Raw genomic sequence first — 19,244 nt, forward strand, 5'->3', positions numbered from 1 at the left:
AGTTCCTCTTCTTTTCTAATTTGTGTGGGTATCTACACCAAGGTTCATGCATTCATCAGTTGGTGAACTTTTGTGTATTTTCCTTTTGGGAGTCATAATTTATAATGCTCCTGTGAATATTCATTAAAATATTTGCATGCATATGGGATTACAATCCTCAGGTGTGCATAGGTAGGATAATTACTCATTCCTATAGCAACTCAACATGTTACTGTTTATAAAACTCAGCTACTTTCTAAGAAGGTTAAACTACTTTTACATTAATAGGATAATTGTATGTATATTAGAGATACACTGTATCTTTCTCAGAGCCAAACCTGTCCAAATATTTTTCAGAGATTCTGATGAAAGGAACAAAAGGATCAAGCTGTTTCCTTGTCCAGAAGCAGACTTGACTAGGCTGCTCTTGGGTTAGGACAAAAATCATGAAGGGGTTACAATTTTGATTCTTGGCAACTTGGTCTTTCCCAGTAAAGAGATTGGGTTTATGAACACCAAGACCAGAATGTGTTTGGACTCTGGGATCTGTGAGATATCCTGTGATCCCCTTCCCCATTAGCTTCCTGATGACTTCATTTCTTGTATGACATTTTGCATTGACTCTGTCCCATTTCTCTCCTGGAAATGGTATATAAATTGCTGTCCTTCTTAATAAGCTTTATTCACTTATGGCATACTATATACAAGTCCACCGCATTAAAAAGTTTTCTATTTGCTAATCATCTGAGAGCCTAGTCCTCTCTGTTAAGATCTTGTGGTGAAAAAAAATCAAATCAGATCTGCAAGTCTAGGACACATCTTCTCTAGGACTCCATATTATCTACCATGTTATATTTTTACCATTTCCATGAATTGATTTGAACTGATATTTATACATGGTGTATTTTAGTAGAGTACTATAAAATGTTTTCAAACACATTTGTGCCTCAAAACACTTAAATCTGATTAGAGGTCAGATTTGGGTTTTTTTGTCAAACTATTATTTATCTTTTGTATATTTCTTTCATTTTTGAGATAATATAATTAAACCATTTCCCATTCTCTTTCTTCCCTCCAAACCCTTCCACATGCTCCTCTATTATTTGCCCTCTTTAAATTATACTCTTTTTAATTAATTGTTGTTCTCTCTCTCTCTCTCTCTCTCTCTCTCTCTCTCTCTCTCTCTCTCTCTCTCTCTGCATTTGTGTGCATCTGTATCTACCTATCTACATCTTTATTCCTAAATACATAAATAAATGATTCAGTCTCTATATTGTTACTTGCTTGCATTATTCCAGGGATGACCATTTAATATTGGATAACAAGGCTGGTATGCTCTTTCCTTGGGATGATTGTTCTTCTTGCTTTCTGTTTTGTTTAGTTACCTATACTTATTTCTGTAGGGTTAAGTCCCACTGGACTTTTATTTGTCCAGTACATCATGAGTATTGTTTGGTTTGTTCAGCTCATGTTAATGCAACCACATTTATAAGGTAAAGCTTCTGATTTTATTATGAGATACAATCTCACAGAAAATTACCTGAATATTTGATTGATAAACTCTTCCCTTCATCCACAACGTTCCTTGAATATAAAGTTCAGGAGTTGTCTTGTAAATCTATCCCCTAGAACTTGGCACCAAAGCTGTGCATTTGTATTGGTGGTGGTTTTCTGCAATGAGCTTCTTATATTGCATAAAGAAGTTCCCTTAAAGAGGACTGAGAACTAGGCTTATCTGTGGGTACAATAATTAATACTTGAAATGTAGATCATTGATCATTGATCAGTTTATTAAAGTGGTAGTTGTATCTCCTCTTCTAATATCACTAGTTCTGGGTAGTTGTCTAGGATTTATTATAGAGAAAATAAAATCAGATTTTGTATCTTTTTAAAAGTATAATACATTTTTATCACTAATCAATGTTGTGTAGTCAGAGCTTGTTGTCAATAAAATGTGGTTTAATAGATCCTTACAACTTAGTAATTATTGCTCCTATTTGGCTATAAACTAATACTAATCAGCAGTTTTCCATTGCCCTCTCTCATTGCACTCCACCCCTTCTGATGACCACCATGTTACTCTCTGCTTTCACAAAAATCAATGGTTTGAATTTAATATTTGAGTAAGTTTGTGTGGCACTTGTCTTCCTGTGTCTGGGTTACTTTCCTTCAAATGATAATGTGCAGTTCTATTTATATTTTCACAAATGGCAATACTCCAGTTTTTGCCTGGTTATTGCAGTGAACAGGGAACACAGATAATCAATCAGTATATGGGGAGTTCAAGCTAATTGAGGCACAGTTCTTACAATGCTGAACCCTGTGTTTGTTCTTTGAATTTTTCAGAAAAGTTCATAGAGATTTTCATGATGGTTTTATGGGTTTACATAACCAATAGAGGTATTGTAAGAGTCCCCTTCCCCACATCCTTTCCTACAAGCATTATTTAGAGGTTTTGTTTTTTAAATAGTCATTGATCCTGTGGTGAGATTATGGTGTTCACTCTGTGTTCACGGAATTATTTGTAGTTCTGAATCTTTATTTTCATATGCTTATATTTTTTCTTCCCCTTATGTTAAGAAAATATCAACTTACAAATGTAATATATATTCACATCCATTGTTATACAAAATGCCAGCTCTATACATTATTATAGCCATACATATATATTTTTGTCATTCCTATTATTTCTTACTATTTTCATCACTTTGTTATCTTTCCTTGTTTTTATATGATTTAAAGCAAGACAGAATTTTATTTTATCTAATATAGATCTTTTTGTTACTTAATGTATTTATGCTTTTAAAATCTGACATAAGAAAACTACTGCTTAATTTAGTACCATAAAGATTTAATACTCTGTCTCCTTACTTATTCATGCTCTATGGTTTTAACATATGTTCAGTTTCCTGTCAAATTTCTATTTCTGAACGTAGTAGTTTCTGAACCATTTAGTTTCTATGGGAATATTAACTTTTCCCTATATCATTTGTTTTAAAAATTATCTTGTATTTTTGTTTAAATCTAAATACCCATAAATGTTTCATTTATTTCCTTTTATTTCTATGATACAAACCTCTAAACTAATCCACTTACAAATATGTACTGCTTTATTACTGGGAATTTTATAATAAGTTTTACATTTAGGAAAGGGTACATTTCTTTAAGATTTTTCTATTTTCAGTTGAATTCCCATATCACCTTAGTTTATGTGCACAGAGAAACCACAAGTGTGTGGAATATACACTTGAATTATAGGTGAATTAGAGGAATATGCTCAAACCCTCCTCCAATATAGAGAATGGATTACTGACACATCTATTCAAATATTCAAATTCATTCAGCAGTTTTTGTTACTTTTATAGTACAAATTGCACATTGAGTGTGTGTGTGTGTGTGTGTGTGTGTGTGTGTGTAAAAGAGAAAGAAAGATGGGGATTAGGAAAGGGTTTTATCCCTCAATCTTATTTTTTTTTCTTTTACAGGGCATTACTGCAATATGCTATCACAGCAGGCTTCTATATTAGTGTCTATGTGTATGTGTGTGCATATGTGTGTGTGTGTGTGTGTGTGTGTGTGTGTGTGTGTGTGTATGAATTCTAAAGGATTTCCACTTTTAGGATTAATCAATTTGTAGAGTGGCTAGGCCTTCTCCCTTAACATGGATACACTTCAAATTTCATTTTTCTATTTCCTTCGATCATCCAGAGCCTCCCATACAAATATAAATGGAAGAAACCAATGTTGATCCTCTGACAATCATAGGAAGATGAGTTTTTCAGAAGATTTAGAAAACTAATAGCCTATATTTCCTGAAGTTCCTTGATGGCCCTTTTCTTTCTTCTGCTTCTGGAACTCCCATTATGGACATGTAGTAAACTTACTCAGTTTGGTCTTTGAGCCAGTTAACTTTTTCCCTTTTCCTTTTCCTTTCACATAGATTTAACATCCACAGCTGACTGAACTTAAAGTCAATGAATTCATTGACTTTGTGGCAAATTTAACATTCTAGCGAATTTTTCACCTTAATAATTATATTTTGTTTTATAATTGGTATTAATTTCTTTTAAAATATCTGCAAAGGTATCTATTAATATTCTGCAGTTTGAAAAATGTACAATCCATGGGAATGCAGACTGTTGTATGCTTCTCAATGATTTGAATTGATAAAGATTTTGAGGCGTGGCAAACTTTCTTTGATATTCCAAAAGCTGATAGTCTGATTGTTGGTTGTTTTATTCTACAGTGGACTTGAAAGAAGGCAGGTGAATACTGCACTTCTTAAAATGTCACAAATCTCACTGTTTACCCAGACCAGTTGTGTCTTAAGCAAGCATCTCCGATGACTTTTTATCCTTTTGCCAGTTTCCAAAATATTGATGCTGTTGATATTGAAGCACTTCATACCAGCTTCCCCCTTGCTTTCCTGGAGGAGTAGATTCTCAGAAATTTAACACTGTAGATAGTACAATGAACTAGTAAACCATTGATCAGTAGTGCAGTCATCTGGGAACCAGTTCTTCATTATGTCTATGTCTTTACTGCTGCTACCATGAAGTTCATGTGAGTTCTTTTTTTTTTTTTTTTTTTTTTTTCGGAGCTGGGGACCGAACCCAGGGCCTTGCGCTTCCTAGGTAAGCGCTCTACCACTGAGCTAAATCCCCAGCCCCTCATGTGAGTTCTTGAGTGGAGTGTATCTGCCATGTGCAAACCACTCTGGTTCTGCCCCTATTACAAAGTCTTACCTGAGCTTTAGGGTTATGGTTTGTGGTACAGATGCCCCATTTATGGCTAAGCACTATACATATGGTTACTCTCTAGACTTGGACTTGTCACCGATCTGTGTCATAAGCCTCATCTAATTAATGCATAAAAAAGCTTCTCTGTTGATGCCTGAATGCTTCACCAAGTTATGACTACAGAGATATGTATTTAGAAGGAAGGGTGGTACTTCATTCATTTAGCAAATTAACTGTAGTAAGTTCTTCTATGGATCTATTAGTTCCCGAGAGATGGTGCTTGGCCAAGTTTAGTGTGCCAGACATAAATTTACTCCATAAAACATGTCTTCAAGCAAATCAGAAACTGGATAATGCACCCAAAACATTCATGCTACCAATGAAACGATGGATATATATTGCTAGGTGGTTGATTACTACAGTCCACAGGATTCATAGGTGAGTAGCACAGCTGATGGCTTTTCTCTACAAACAGCCTGAGTAGGAATTCATATTACTGTGCAAACTATCCAGCTGGGAGGTTGTATCTAGACCAGGTATGATTCGATTTCTCCACTCACACAGAATTTTATGTAGAGGGTCATGACAAAGCAATGTTTCCTTTGACATGTTTACAATCATACTCCTCAATTTTATACTGATGTACCTAGCTAATGTCACTAAGTGGAAGAAAAATCAAATATTTATAATAATAGAAAAAGATACCAAATTCCTCTTTGCAAAATCAGATGGAAATTCAAATTGATTAGTCCTGTCATAGTTAAGTCCCCAATATCCCATTAGTCTATATTATACACAGTCAGCAATTTTTTCACTGCATTTCTAGAAATGAAAAAAATAAGTGGCTTTGATATATCCATAGCTGTCAAAAACTCATGGATTTATTTCTTTACCAAATATATTGCATAGCTGACTAAAATGGATGTGGCCAAGTGTGCTTCTTACAATTATTCTCAATAGAGGAAGAAGATAGGGTTATTAAAATGATAGTGTATAGTTCAATTCCTTTGGAAAGTTTCTTCAAACTGATTATCATGTAGATTAAACAATGATAATCAAGGAAAAGAGATGTCCATTAACACATCTAAAATATCAAATGAACTGCCCTTAGTGATCATTACTAAATATTGAGAAGGAAAGATTTTGAGTCAAAAGTTAAAAGGCAAAAACAACAATCAGGGAATTCCAAAAGGCAGAAAAATTTGCCTGTTAGAAACTTTATTTTATAGGTGGCTTTTCTTACATTTTTTTACAATATAGAAAAATTTCCCACAATACTTAAAATAGCCAAAGTCAATACTATTTCCAACTATATAAATAATTAATAATAATTTGAAGGTCACATAGATATAACTACTAAATGGTTCTATGCATGTGCTTCACATCAGACTTTGCACAAGTATTGAATCATTGACCAACACAAATGAAGGGTTAAACTTTTGGGGGAATTGGCAGACCAAAGTACAGCTAAAACCTACATGGTACACCAATTGTCCTGTATTTGGAGATAGAGACAAACAAAAGAAAGCCCAACAGATGTTTTGTTAAAGGAAACCTCCACGGTAAAATAAGACACTGTAGAACAAAGATTCTTGTCAGTGTGATGCTTATGAATGCCCACTACTTAAAGCCTCCAAGCCATGTGGCAATCTGTAGACCTCACTAACACAGCAAGAAAAACAATAGCTTTCTTCCTATAGGAAATTATTCTTGGACTGAATCTATACAAATAATGTCATGTAAGATGTGCTCAGAATAAACACTCAGCATCATCTGTGGATAGTTCAGCTACCTATAGTGTGATTGATTCCTGTGATATTCTCTCTCTCTCTCTCTCTCTCTCTCTCTCTCTCTCTCTCTCTACTTCTCTCTCTCTCTCTTTCTGTGTGTGTGTGTGTGTGTGTACATGTGTGCATGTGCGTGTATGTGTGTGTGTGCACATGTGGGTGTCTCTGTGTGTGTGTGTTTCCAGGAGAGATGAAAAACAAAACAAAATAAAACATACCTTAACCCCTGATAAGGTGCCAATAAAAGATTAATAAATGACTGCACCCACATCTGATTTATTCATTATTGAGGTGAGTGGGATTCATTTTAAGATAACAGGTGAGAGATTGTACACATGTATGGATGAGAGACTACTTATAGGAGCCGATACAGTACAATAGCATCACTGAAAAGTCCACTAAGGGTGACCAAAAACCTTAATGGACTTTTCTTATCCAATAAAGTCAGCTCTCCTGAGTAGTGTCTGCTCACAGAATCAATTGTTAACTGTTCTTATACCCTTTGGGAGGAATTTTGTCACCTGTTCACTTTAAGAAATTCACATAATCCTTTTCAATTTCCTGTCCAATCCTTACGGTCTTCCCTCTTCTAGTTATACATGAATATATCAATTCGGATAAGCTAGCTGCCCAATAGCTTCTGTACTGATACCAGTTAACTACCATGGCAAATCTAATTATACATACAGCTAATTGCAAATAGATTCTGAAATAGCTAATGCAGACTGTATAATATCGATATGGAAATATTTAGGCATTGTTTATTAGATACCCCTGTAATTATTCCATTGTCAGCATGGGAGAAGGCTCCGTCATGTTTTCGTTCGAGGCAACTACCATGCAGTTTTCAAAGCATGTGAATATTATGAGGAGAAGACAGACACAAAAGGCTCGAAATTTTCACTGATCGGGAGAGAAGTCACAAAGGAAAAGATGTCTCCTTTGTCTCCCTCTTTGGCACAATATCTCAGAATAGTCTCTAGAAATCGGCAGAGAGTTCAGTTGTGGAAATTGTTTGTTCTATTAAATAAAGATATAATGTAGGAATGCACTTTGGTTATACAAACAGAATTTTCCAATGAGAGATTTCTATAATCTTGACTAATTTCATATCAGTGGACTGAGCAGAGTGAGAATGGGGTTTGTACAGATACTAAATTTTCACATGTCTGATGCAAGTAGGCTTTTCACTGCAGTTCATCTCTTTATTAGCTAAGGAAATGTCAAGAAATGATCTTTCTATCCATTGTATAAATATTTCTTTTAATTACCAGACACTCAGAAACATCTTATTATAAATTGTAAGATTGTGTGCATTAAAAGCTATCAACTTTATTCAGTTTCATTCTCCTGCCTACATCACACTTCCTTTGCCAGCCTTCTTTATTTTCTTGAAGCATTTGTTATTGAACTGTGATCCCAATCATATCCAGGAAGGCAAACTTTATCCCAAAGCTCCTCTTTAGAAAGTAAGAAATATTACCCTGGCCTTTATCTTTCTTTTCAAAGTGATATGGACCAATGCATGTCAGGGACTTGCAGAGTAGGGAAAACATGAGATGCGTGATAGTTATTAGGTTCCTGTAAAGAAAGAAAGTTTGGCCGAAATGTAAATACTATTTATCTACTTTCCAATATTAGACAACTGTCTCCTAGGAAGATGAAACATGAAGTAAAAACAGGAGCATACATTTTGTGGTTAAAATATTCGATTTTGCTCATCTATAGAAAGTACAGGAATTAGAATAGAAAAGTAAGCATGACCAGTATCATGAAGGGGTTAAAGACAGGGTTTGATAGAAATCTTAAAGAAGTTAATTGTGATGGAGAGATACTGAAGTAAAGAAATACAACCTGAGCTGTGTTTTAAATGGTTACATGGGCAGCTTTGTATAGAAATGAGTCAACGTGTAGGAAAAGATACAATCACCACACTAAGGACTCTGTATGTTGTAATTTGTTCAGAAAAAAAGGACTAAACATCCTAAAAGAAAGGACTGATATTGCAGGTAGAGAAAGAACTGACCTGATTCAGAAGGTTTTTAAGAAATTCATTAATTTTGATATTGTTTAAGAGCTGTGTAACAGGGGTTGGGGATTTAGCTCAGAAGGTCCTGGGTTCAGTCCCCAGCTCTGAAAAAAAAAAAGAAAAGAAAAGGAAAAAGAAGAGCTGTGTAACAACTGTTAAATGGGCCAATACTTATTTAAACATTGCAAAGAACACATCAAACTCCAAGTATTCTATGCGCAGTGTGAGGTCTATTGCTATATTACGTTCCTGTTGCCCAAACTGCCAACTTTACAACACTTACACCTTCTGAGCATCCACTAGGAAAGGGTTAATAAGGACCCTTGCCATCTGAGCATCCACTAGGAAAGGGTTAATAAGGACCCTTGCCATCTGAAATTATCTCAGTGTGTACCATTGCTGTTTTTATATGTTACCATGTCTCTGTAATTACTTTTTAATTTTTAAAATATGAGTATCCATGAAGGATGCTGAGCTTGCTAAACATCATTGCAATGTGGATCAATAAAATAATCCTACCACTTTGGGAAGTTTCACTTTTAGAATTACTTTCAATGGATTGAAGAAATGCAGAAATGTCTTTAGAAATCTGAAGATATTTCCTAATTCTCTCTCTCTCTCTCTCTCTCTCTCTCTCTCTCTCTCTCTCTCTCTCTCTCTCTCTGAATTTTATACTCTATTGCACTAATTCAAAATTAAGCTCAAAAGAATTAACATAATTTATACAAACTGAAAAATCTATAAGCTACATTATTATGTTTAATTTAAATTGAAAACCTGTACATGTACTAAATTTTTCAATAGATGCTTTGTTTCTATGTTACCTAGCAACTTTCTCTCTATTAATTAAAATGTTGAACTTTTTTCTGAATCACCCACATTTCTCCATGTGATCTGAAAGAAAAAAAATTTCATGGCAGATGCTTAATTTAGGAGAAATCCCATTTGCATTAAACATTAATTTTCCTTAAGAGAGGAAAATATAAAAGTTTATTTATTAACCTTGAACTTCAAACCCTTTGATTGCCATAGGAGATTTAGAAAGGTAGGACATCGCATGCACTTGGAAGAAGCATTCTCAGCATCGCATGTAGAATGTAAGTGAATGATCAATATAAACTTAATTGTGTTTGGAGAAGGGAAAATGGGAAAGGGGATAACATTTGAAATATCAATAAATAAACTATCCAGTAAATTTAAAGATATATTATGCTTAGCATCATTATATAGTATTCTAAATGTTAAAAATTAAAATCAGCTTAGTATAACATGATGGCTTGAGGAATTATTCATTCAGCCATCCTATCACAGTACACTATAGACAGAGGGTCTGGAGCTTTCTGCTTTGTGGAACTTCATCACGTGCTTCCTGATCATAAATCTTTTGATGTAAACTGTTAGAAGAGTATCGAAATGTGACAGTATTCTACACATATACTGAGGCCAAGATGTCACATCCAATAGCAGCTAAACTCAGAACAGAGAGTATTGACTGACAGGACTCACTAAAATTGCTTGGAAATTCAAAAACGTTGGCTATTGAATATCACATGTTTGAAGAGTTCTTGAGGTTAAACCTTTGGCAACCAGGAAGCCCTGGCAATCATGGGAGATTAACACTATGTATCTTCACTTATATTTTGCTTCATTATATTTGCAATTCTCTGAGGAATTTAATGTCAAATGTAAGAAAAATTAAAACTGAACTTGTTAGATTTATATACAATTAGAACTGGAAACCATAAAATGTCCTTTTGCTGAGACTCTTGCTATATCAACGAAGAATAACCCCCTTGTGCTAAATAGTTTAATGTGCTTGTATTAAACAAGTGCACACATACTGTTTTACTATGACTCATAGACTGTAGCATCTGAAAAGAGCAATAGTCAAAAGCTAAAGAATGTAATAACTGTGTTGTAAATATCACTATAAAATTGAAATCTATTGATTTTATCCCCCTCATAGAAATCTACTTTAGTATTTGTACAGACTTAAAAATAGATGGTAATTAATACAAAGACTTCCAATTGGCCTAGTATAGAGAACAATATATTGCTGAATGCTTGGCCATGGATGGACTATATATACAATGACTCCAAAAGCTCTACCCGAAAGCTCAGGGATCATTGTAGAAAAAAAGGCAGAGAAATTGTCAAAGCTAGAGGCAGTGGCCGACTTAAGAAAAACTGTATCACTGGAGTGGACAGAACATATAGCTGCACAGATAAATTCACACAAGACCAGATCAAGAAAATGACAGAATTCTAGCATTCTCAGAGATAAGCATGAATCCCCACCTCGAAATCCATAGCCTTTGAAAATTGCTAATTTAGTGAAGAAGAGTGGTTTTTCTCTCAGAGTGTAGTCCTTTGTAGATGGAGCCTACTCCAGTGGAAAACAGAACAACCATGAATACTTGGGTGGCACAAATAGATCTTGATGGGTTAAAAAAAAGAATGCAAAATTGGAGAAGTGATGTAAAGAAAGGAAGATAAGGAAGAGTTGGGATGTGTTAACATGATCAACTTAGATCATATGAAATACTTAAAGAACTAATAATTACTTTTCTAAAGAAATCTTAGGCCCATTAAGGATAACTTTAAAGTTTTATTTTAAAATATATTTGTTTTTAAGTTTTGAGAATTTCATATATGTATGCAATGAAATTTGGTCAAATTTTTCCTCAATCTTTCTTCCAACTCCTACTAGTTTACACTATCTTACAGAACTCTCTCAGCTTCCTGTCCTCTTACTTTTTCCTTCTATTTTTAATATCTAATCTATTAACTCTATCTAATTGGTGGTTCTTGTATTCACAATGATAGTGGCCATCCACTAGAACCTTTGCAACCAACAAGAGACTACATTCCTAGAGGAGGCATAGCTGAGAGTAGCTAATCAGATAGGTTAGGTACCCCATGCCTTATTTTCTCAATATTAGAGTGTTGATTAGTTTGATACCAAGCAAGTCTTTGGTAGGCACCAAAGCATCCACATGTCATTGTTGTGTTTTATCTAAAGACTCTGTCCCAGTGTCTTTTCCCTTGGCTTTTAAAAACACATTCCTAAATTTTTGTTTGGGTATTGCATCTTGACTGGACCATTACGTTATGGGGGATTTTTTGTCATTGTAAAACTTGCAGAAGGTGATGGATATCAATATTATTCTGTTTAGAATAAATAATAAGTCAGTGAATTCCTCATAGACATTTTACTTAATGGGGGAAAATTAAGAAAAATACAACTATGGCTTCTTTGGCATCTGATATTTTCTGATGACATTCAACAGCTAGCATCTGTGCCGGCACCACAAGTTGTCACTCCTTAAGCACAAAAGGCAGTTTAATGAGGTGCTTGCAATATACAATGTTGCCACATTCAATGTTTCAGTGTCTCTTTTCTGGAGAGTAGACATAGAATAATCTTGTCTGCAGTTATGAATTTCTATATAGATACACCATTAAGGCTCTTGTCATTTGTAAAATATTCTGCCATGCTGTAGACAAAGCTATCAAATTTTATTAAAATTTAGTTACCTCAAGTCAAGCTTCAAATTTCTGAATAGAAATAGCTAACTTCAAAGTGTCAGAGCTCTAAATTCCATTAGCAATGAAGTTGTCATTATTTGGCATACCCAGCTACTGTTCCTGGTAACTCTATCTCACAGACACTGAAGCAACTGCAGGCATGTTTACTGAGAGCTGTACCTCTGGGTCACATACAATATCTTTAGCAGCCAGTCTAGGGATGAAAACTCTTGTAGAAATCTCTCCTTACTACCTTTTAAAAGACTGAGGAATGAACCCAGAAACTCATGTCCTGAGCTACATGCCCAGCCCACACTATAAAAGTCTTCAGGTGAGAGACATGTTCCAAACATGTTCAAAATGGCAAGTAGAATATTTAAGATGTTAGAACAGCAGGAAAAACAGAGAAGTAAACTAGGTGAGTTGCGCCTTGCTGACTTAAGGTCAAAAGAGAATTTCTTAAAAATAATTTATTATGCTAAGTAGAATAGCTAACACAGACACTTAGATGACTAAATATTTATATACTGTACTGGGGTTTCAGTACAATTCTCTCTTAAATACTGTTTTTATGGTTTAAAGTTGATGATCCTTTCTCTTAAACACAATTGTATGTGCCCCAAGGGTCAAAAAAAAAACACTGTGCTTATAATTACACTTAAAAATTAATTTAAATGGCTATGGAGATGACTCAGAACATGAGTATACTTGCAGTACATGCTTGAGACCTGGAGTTTGTATCCAGCACCCACACACCAAGGGCAATGTGGTCTTGTGCATGCCTATAACAACAGAACAGAGGACAGCAAAGACAGTAGACGTACTGCAGCTTGCTGGCCTTGAGCCTAGGCAAAGATCTCAGGGTTCAGATTTATAAAGAGACCATCTCCAAGGAACACGCTACAAGTTATAGAAGTTATAGAAGAGGACACCACAGAACTTTCTCTCGCCTTTGTGGATGTGTAAACTCTTAAACAGACATGCACACACACACACACACACACACACACACACACACACACACACACACACACACACACGGTAAAATACAGATTCTGTACTGTTTCTCTTCCTGTTATTTCTTTACCCCCATGACCCTACTTTAGCTCATACCCCTGCTTAATCCTCATTCCAATTTCTTGTTTTCTTCTTTATATTACAGTTATGAGCATGTATCATAAAGGACAATATAACATGTCTTTAAAATGTTTATAAATGTAGAAGGAAATAATACAACACAAATGTGAAGCAGAGAATACAACACTATTTTACTTTTGCCCTAAATAGTTAATTCTATCATTATGGTCTCTGATTATAAAAGCTTCAACAGATAATTAGCATCTCTCAAGCTAGTGGCTACGTTTGATTCTTTTCATTTAATTCATAAATATAATTACTTTAATTTTAAAATTTACAGTCATTAGCATGCTAGGTTATATTAATTAATTTTCTATAGATAATACCCACAGCACTACACATATCTCCTATAAAATTTATTTTATTTTATTTTGCCTATCCATCTTTCTAAATTGCTGATTAAAAATATGGTTACAAGAGTTTAAAATCTAAACTTGGATGCTAAATCTTAAGCATTGGTTAGGATCTGAATGCATATGCATTTGAATGACCAGAGCTCCACTAAACTGTTGGCTATTCTTCTCACAAGTGTATCATGTAGGTCTGTCAAATCTTGGTTGAAACATAGACTCACTACGTGAATGGCCCATGTGAGGCCCATAAAGAAAATTCAGAGCACTTAAAAAGTTGCTATGAATCTGTAATCCCATCACTTTTACTTATCTCTGGCAAAATATCTGCTATTTATCTTATCTCAAGTCATTTTGCAGAGTTTAAAAATGGGTGGGGAATACCTGGGATGATCATTTCTCATTCATAGAAGTCTCAAGGTAGGCATCATCAGGGCCATTTGTCACTTTTCTCCTGCCTCTGCCCTTGTGTGACAGCAGCACATTTGCATGATGGCATCTGAAAGGTCTCCATCACTCAGAGAACTTTCCGATCTGGGAAGATTGCTGGAAAAGATGTTCCTTGATGCCAAATGAATGCAATAGCCACAGAGCTTTTATATGATTTATCCTTAACAAGTCGTCAATATAAAATACACACACTCATAGACTAGAACATATGCTACAACTGACTCACTTTTGAATTTTATGCCTTATAAATAGGAGGCAAGGACACAGACTTGTTTATCATCGTGTATTATTTGAATAATCAGACACTTGAAGAATTATGAGTATGACAAAATATAGGTACAGAAATATGTAAACTTTTGACAAATGATGGGGGTTCAGAGAATACAGTTTTCTTCTAGAATGTGATCTAAGAAAGACCACTTGTTCCATGAGAGGCTCCTACAGCCATGCCTACACAGTCACACTTAGTAAACTCAATATATTTGAGAGCATAGTACATCATCTTGGGAGGGAATATTAGTAGGGGAGAGAGGAGACATTAGGGAGAGGTAGGAAAGTGGATCTTTCAAAAGGCATATATCCCTAATTAAAATTCTCAAAAATATAAGCAATTGTAGAAGAGAAGAAAAGTTATGAAGATGCATATGATACATTTTAAAAATAAAGTGGAAAAAAATCATGACATGAAATATTTCACATAATATGATGTGGGGAAGAAAAAAACAAGATTCCGAGTTCTGCATGAACATTTCAAAGATTGCTGGATTCTAATTGTGCTCCTTGTATATGATCATCTGCTCCCAACTGTGAAGATTTATGGGCAATCCAGAGAAATTCAGAAATAATGACAATTCTAGGCATTTGTTATAGTAAATAAGAAATAAAGGATCTGGAGTTATCCTTATCTATTCAAGAAAGAAAATTATGGGAAAGGTTGATTGTAGTTAAATATTTCAAGTGTTTTGTTAATCACTAGGATGAAAGTCGCAGCATATATATTTGCTAATTCTGTAGTATCAATTTTCAGTTTGAGGCTCCTGGTTATTATTTATTGTTTAAAAGTAGGTTTACAGAGGCTGGAGTATTAGTTAAGTAGTGAGCAGTGCCAGATCTTTCAGGGGACCTGAGTTTGAATCCTATCCAGTGGGAGAAATGGTCTGAGGCTCTAGTGCTAAAGGACCTGAAGCCTCCATGCCACTACAGGCATGAGGCATATATGTGTTGCACAGATATACGTACAGGAAGAAAACCACCCATATGCATATATTTTTAATGTAAAATAAAATCAGATTTAAATGCCTATGGTTCCCTATGAAAGTGTCATTATGAGATAAAGATATGCATATGTAGCCATGTATACTGAAATGTTTACTTTAAAACAGTGACAATGTGTTTCTTTTCATTCTATCATATGTTTCTATTTGTCAGTCTATCATCTATCTAAAAATCTTTGATCACTTATCAATCATCTATCAATCTATTTATCTATCATACCTACGACATGTCCATCTTACATAAATATAGTAGGCGCAAGTTTGTATTTTCAATGGAAATAGGAATTCTCCTGCCACAAATTTTGTGAACAGATGTTTCTTCTAAGGAGACAGCTCCAAAGTGTGTGTGTGTGTGTGTGTGACATCGATAGACCTATGAGATTGGTGACTTGGGATTTGTTGGCATCGTTTCAATTTTTTTTTTTTGGAAAGATAACCCTTTGCTTCATCAATACAAATTCTCCCATTAATATTTCAGATTATATGGATATATCAAATCAGACTAGCCAACTCACCAGAACACTAGATTAATGTCATAAGATCACAACTGAGTAGGGAAAGTCTCATTGTGGAAAGAGAATATATATAAGCAACACCGTTTGGATTCCACTTCCATTTCAGTGCAGGTGTTATTTTATGAATTTAAAGTGAATACATTGGTAGGGAAGAAACCTGGAAGCATGAAGAAAACTAAAGTAAGTGAAGATAATAAAAGAACTCACAGATCCAGAGGAAAGGCAGCTCATGTTGAAACGCTCACTGCCTATTGCTCTTTCTGCTGTGAATGCATGTGAATTGGCAGCATTCTTACAGATTTGAGAGTACATTTAAACTTAGAATGGTTTGTTTAGTGTGTATAGAATTTTCTATTCAGTTTTCAGTGGTTTGACATTATGAATAATTCTATAGTTAAAATATACTGAATTGTTCAAACACTGTTTTACATCATCAAGTTGAATTTTCAGAAGCAAGATTTATGAAAATTTAAACATTTCAGTACTTATTCCATACATTTACAAACTGCTTTGTAAGAAGTTATGTTAATTTACAAGGAGCAAGTAAAAGGTTTCTTTAGTGATAAATTGCTCTCCCAATATTTACAAAAACAAAATCACTTTACTACTTTAAGAAACATGTTCTGTAGTCAAGACTTGCTTAAATATTGCATACATTTTGAGAAATGTGATAATGGGTGATTTCATGTAGGTGAACATCATTCAGTGTCCCTATACAAACCTAGATGCTGCAACTTAAACCCCATCATTTATTCCATAAACCACTGCTATGTTATGACACTTGTGGTCTTCTGAGAACTGAGACTCGAAAAGGTAGGGCAATGGGCAATTTCCATCTCTTTAACTTTGCCAATTATTAACATGGCTCCCATAATTTTAAAATCCAGAGATGAAAAGCATATTTTATAATATTATGTGGATGACTTAAAATATCACCACATATTCTGAATCCATTTTTTCGGTTGAGGGATATATGGATTATTTCCAGGTTCTGGCTATTAAAATAGGAACTTTGAATATAGTGTTAAATTAGGGCACAATGAACATAGTGGAGCGCATGTTCTTGTGATATGGTGGAGCATCTTTTGTGTGTATGCCCAGGAGCAGAATAGTTGGATCTTCAGGTAGAACTTTCCCAAATTTCTGAGGAAACACCAGATTGATTTCCAGAGGGATTGTATTGGTTTGCAATCCCACCAGCAATGGAGGAGTATTCCTCTTTCTCTGCATTCATTTCAGCTATTCTGATTTGTATAAGGATATAGGGTTTGTAAAAATCTTATCCTGATCTGTAGGTTCCCATTTTGTCCTACTGACAGTGTCCTTTGCCTTACTGAAGCGTTCCAGTTTCCTGAGGTACTATTTGGCAGTTGTTGATCTTAGAGCCTGAGTCATTGGTGTTTCCCCAGTGCAAATGTGTTTGAGGCTGCTTCCCACTTTCTCTTCTATTAGATTCAGTGTACCTGGTTTTATGTGGAGGTCCTTGATCATGTGGACTTGAAATTTGTACCAGGAGATAAATATGGATCAATTTACTGCCCCTCAACTGTAGAATGTGTCTTCAATTCAATTTTATTGATCTACCTGCCTGTCTCTGTACTAATACCAATGCAGTGTCTATCACTATTGCTCTATACCATGAGGTATGGGATGGTGATTCCCCCCAGAAGTTCTTTTATTATTGAATATAGTTTTCATTACCCTAGGTTTTTGTCATCCCAAATGACTTTGAGAATTACTCATTCTAACTCTATGAAGAATTGAGTTGGAATTTTGATATAAATTACATTGAATCTGTAGATTGCTTTTGGCAAAATGGCCAGTTTTACTATATTAATTCTGCCAATCCATGAGCATGGGAGATCTTTCCTTCTTCTAAGGTCTTCTACAATTTCTTTCTTCATAAATTGTTAGTTCTTGCCATACTCATCTTGTACTTGCTTTGTTAGAGTCATACTAAGATTTTATATTGTTTATGACTGTTGTGAAGGGTGTTGCTTCACTAACTATTTTCTCAGCCCTTTTATCTTTTGAGGACAGGAAAGCTACTGATTTCTTTGAGTTAATTTTATACCCTGCCACTTTGCTGAAGTTGTTTATCAGTTGTACAATTTTGGGGGTTACTTATATATAGTATTATGTCATCCGCAAATAGTGATATCTTGACTTCCTCCCTCCCAATTTTTGTCCCTTTGATCTCTTTTTGTTGTCTAATACTTCTGGATAGAATTTTGAGTATTATAAAGAATAGGTAGGGAGAGATTGGGCAGCCTTGTATTGTCCCTGATTTTAATGTGATTGCTTTGAGTTTCTCTCCATTTAGTTTGATGTTGGCTATTGGTTTGCTGTATATTGCTTTATTATATTTAGGTATGCAGCTTGAATTTCTGATCTCTCCAATCAATACTTTTGACATGAATGTGTGTTATAATTTGTCAAAGGCTTCTTCAGTGAATAATGAGGTGAACATGTGGTGTTTTCTTTGAATTTTTTTATATATTGGGTTACATAGATTTTTATATATTGAACCATTCCTGCATTCCTGGGATGAAGCCTACTTGATCATGGTGGATGATTCTTTTAATGCGTTCTTGGATTCGGTTTGAGAGAATTTTTTGAGTAATTTTGCCTCAATATTTATACGTGAAATTTGTCTGAAATTCTCTTTCTTTTTTGGATTTTTGTGTGGTTTAGGTATCAGTGTAACTGTGGCTTCATAGGAAGAATTGGGTGTGTTCCTTCAATTTCTATTTTCATGGAATATTTTGAGAAGTATTGGTATTAGATCTTCTTTGAAGGTCAGATAGAATTCTGAACTAAAACCATTGGTCCTAGGGCTTTTGTTTTTGGTTGGGAGACTTTAGTGACAGCTTCTATTTCCTTGGTGGTTATAGGACTGTTTATATGGTTTATCTGATCCTGAGTTAATTTTGGTAGCTGGTATCTGTCTAGAAAATGGTTCATTCATCCAACTTTTCCAGTTTTGTTGAGTATAGGCTTTTGTAATAGAATCCGATTATTTTTTGAATTTCCTCAATTTCTGTTATGTCTCCATTTTCATTCATTTTGTTAATTTGGATACTCTTTCTGTGCCCTCTGGTTAGTCTGGCTAAGGGTTTATCTATCTTGTTGATTTTCTCAAAGGACCAGCTCTTGTCTTTCTTGATTCTATGTATAGTTCTTCTTGTTTCTACTTGGTTGATTTCAGCTTTGATTTTGGTTATTTCCTGCTGTCTACTCCTCTTGAGTGAATTTGCTTCTTTTTGTTCTAGAGCTTTCAGGTGTGCTGTCAAGAGCTTAGTGTATGCTCTCTCCAGTTTCTTTATGGAGGCACTCAGAGCTATGAGTTTTCCTGACGTTTCCAAACGTCTCAGAAGTTTGGATATGTTGTACCTTCATTTTAATTGAATTCTAAAATGTTTTTAATTTCTTTCTTTATTTCTTCCCTGACCAAGT

The 19,244-nt window shown here is 34.7% G+C and overlaps 1 protein-coding gene across 1 annotated transcript in view; it reads left to right on the top strand.

Moving 5' to 3' along the window:
• Nucleotides 1-19,244, top strand: part of Cntnap2 (contactin associated protein 2) — a 2,256,901-nt gene that overhangs the window by 331,029 nt on the left and 1,906,628 nt on the right. The window lies entirely within an intron of this gene.

Source organism: Rattus norvegicus, chromosome 4 (genome assembly GCF_036323735.1).
Source record: "Rattus norvegicus strain BN/NHsdMcwi chromosome 4, GRCr8, whole genome shotgun sequence".
In the NCBI taxonomy this organism is placed as follows: Eukaryota; Metazoa; Chordata; class Mammalia; order Rodentia; family Muridae; genus Rattus; species Rattus norvegicus.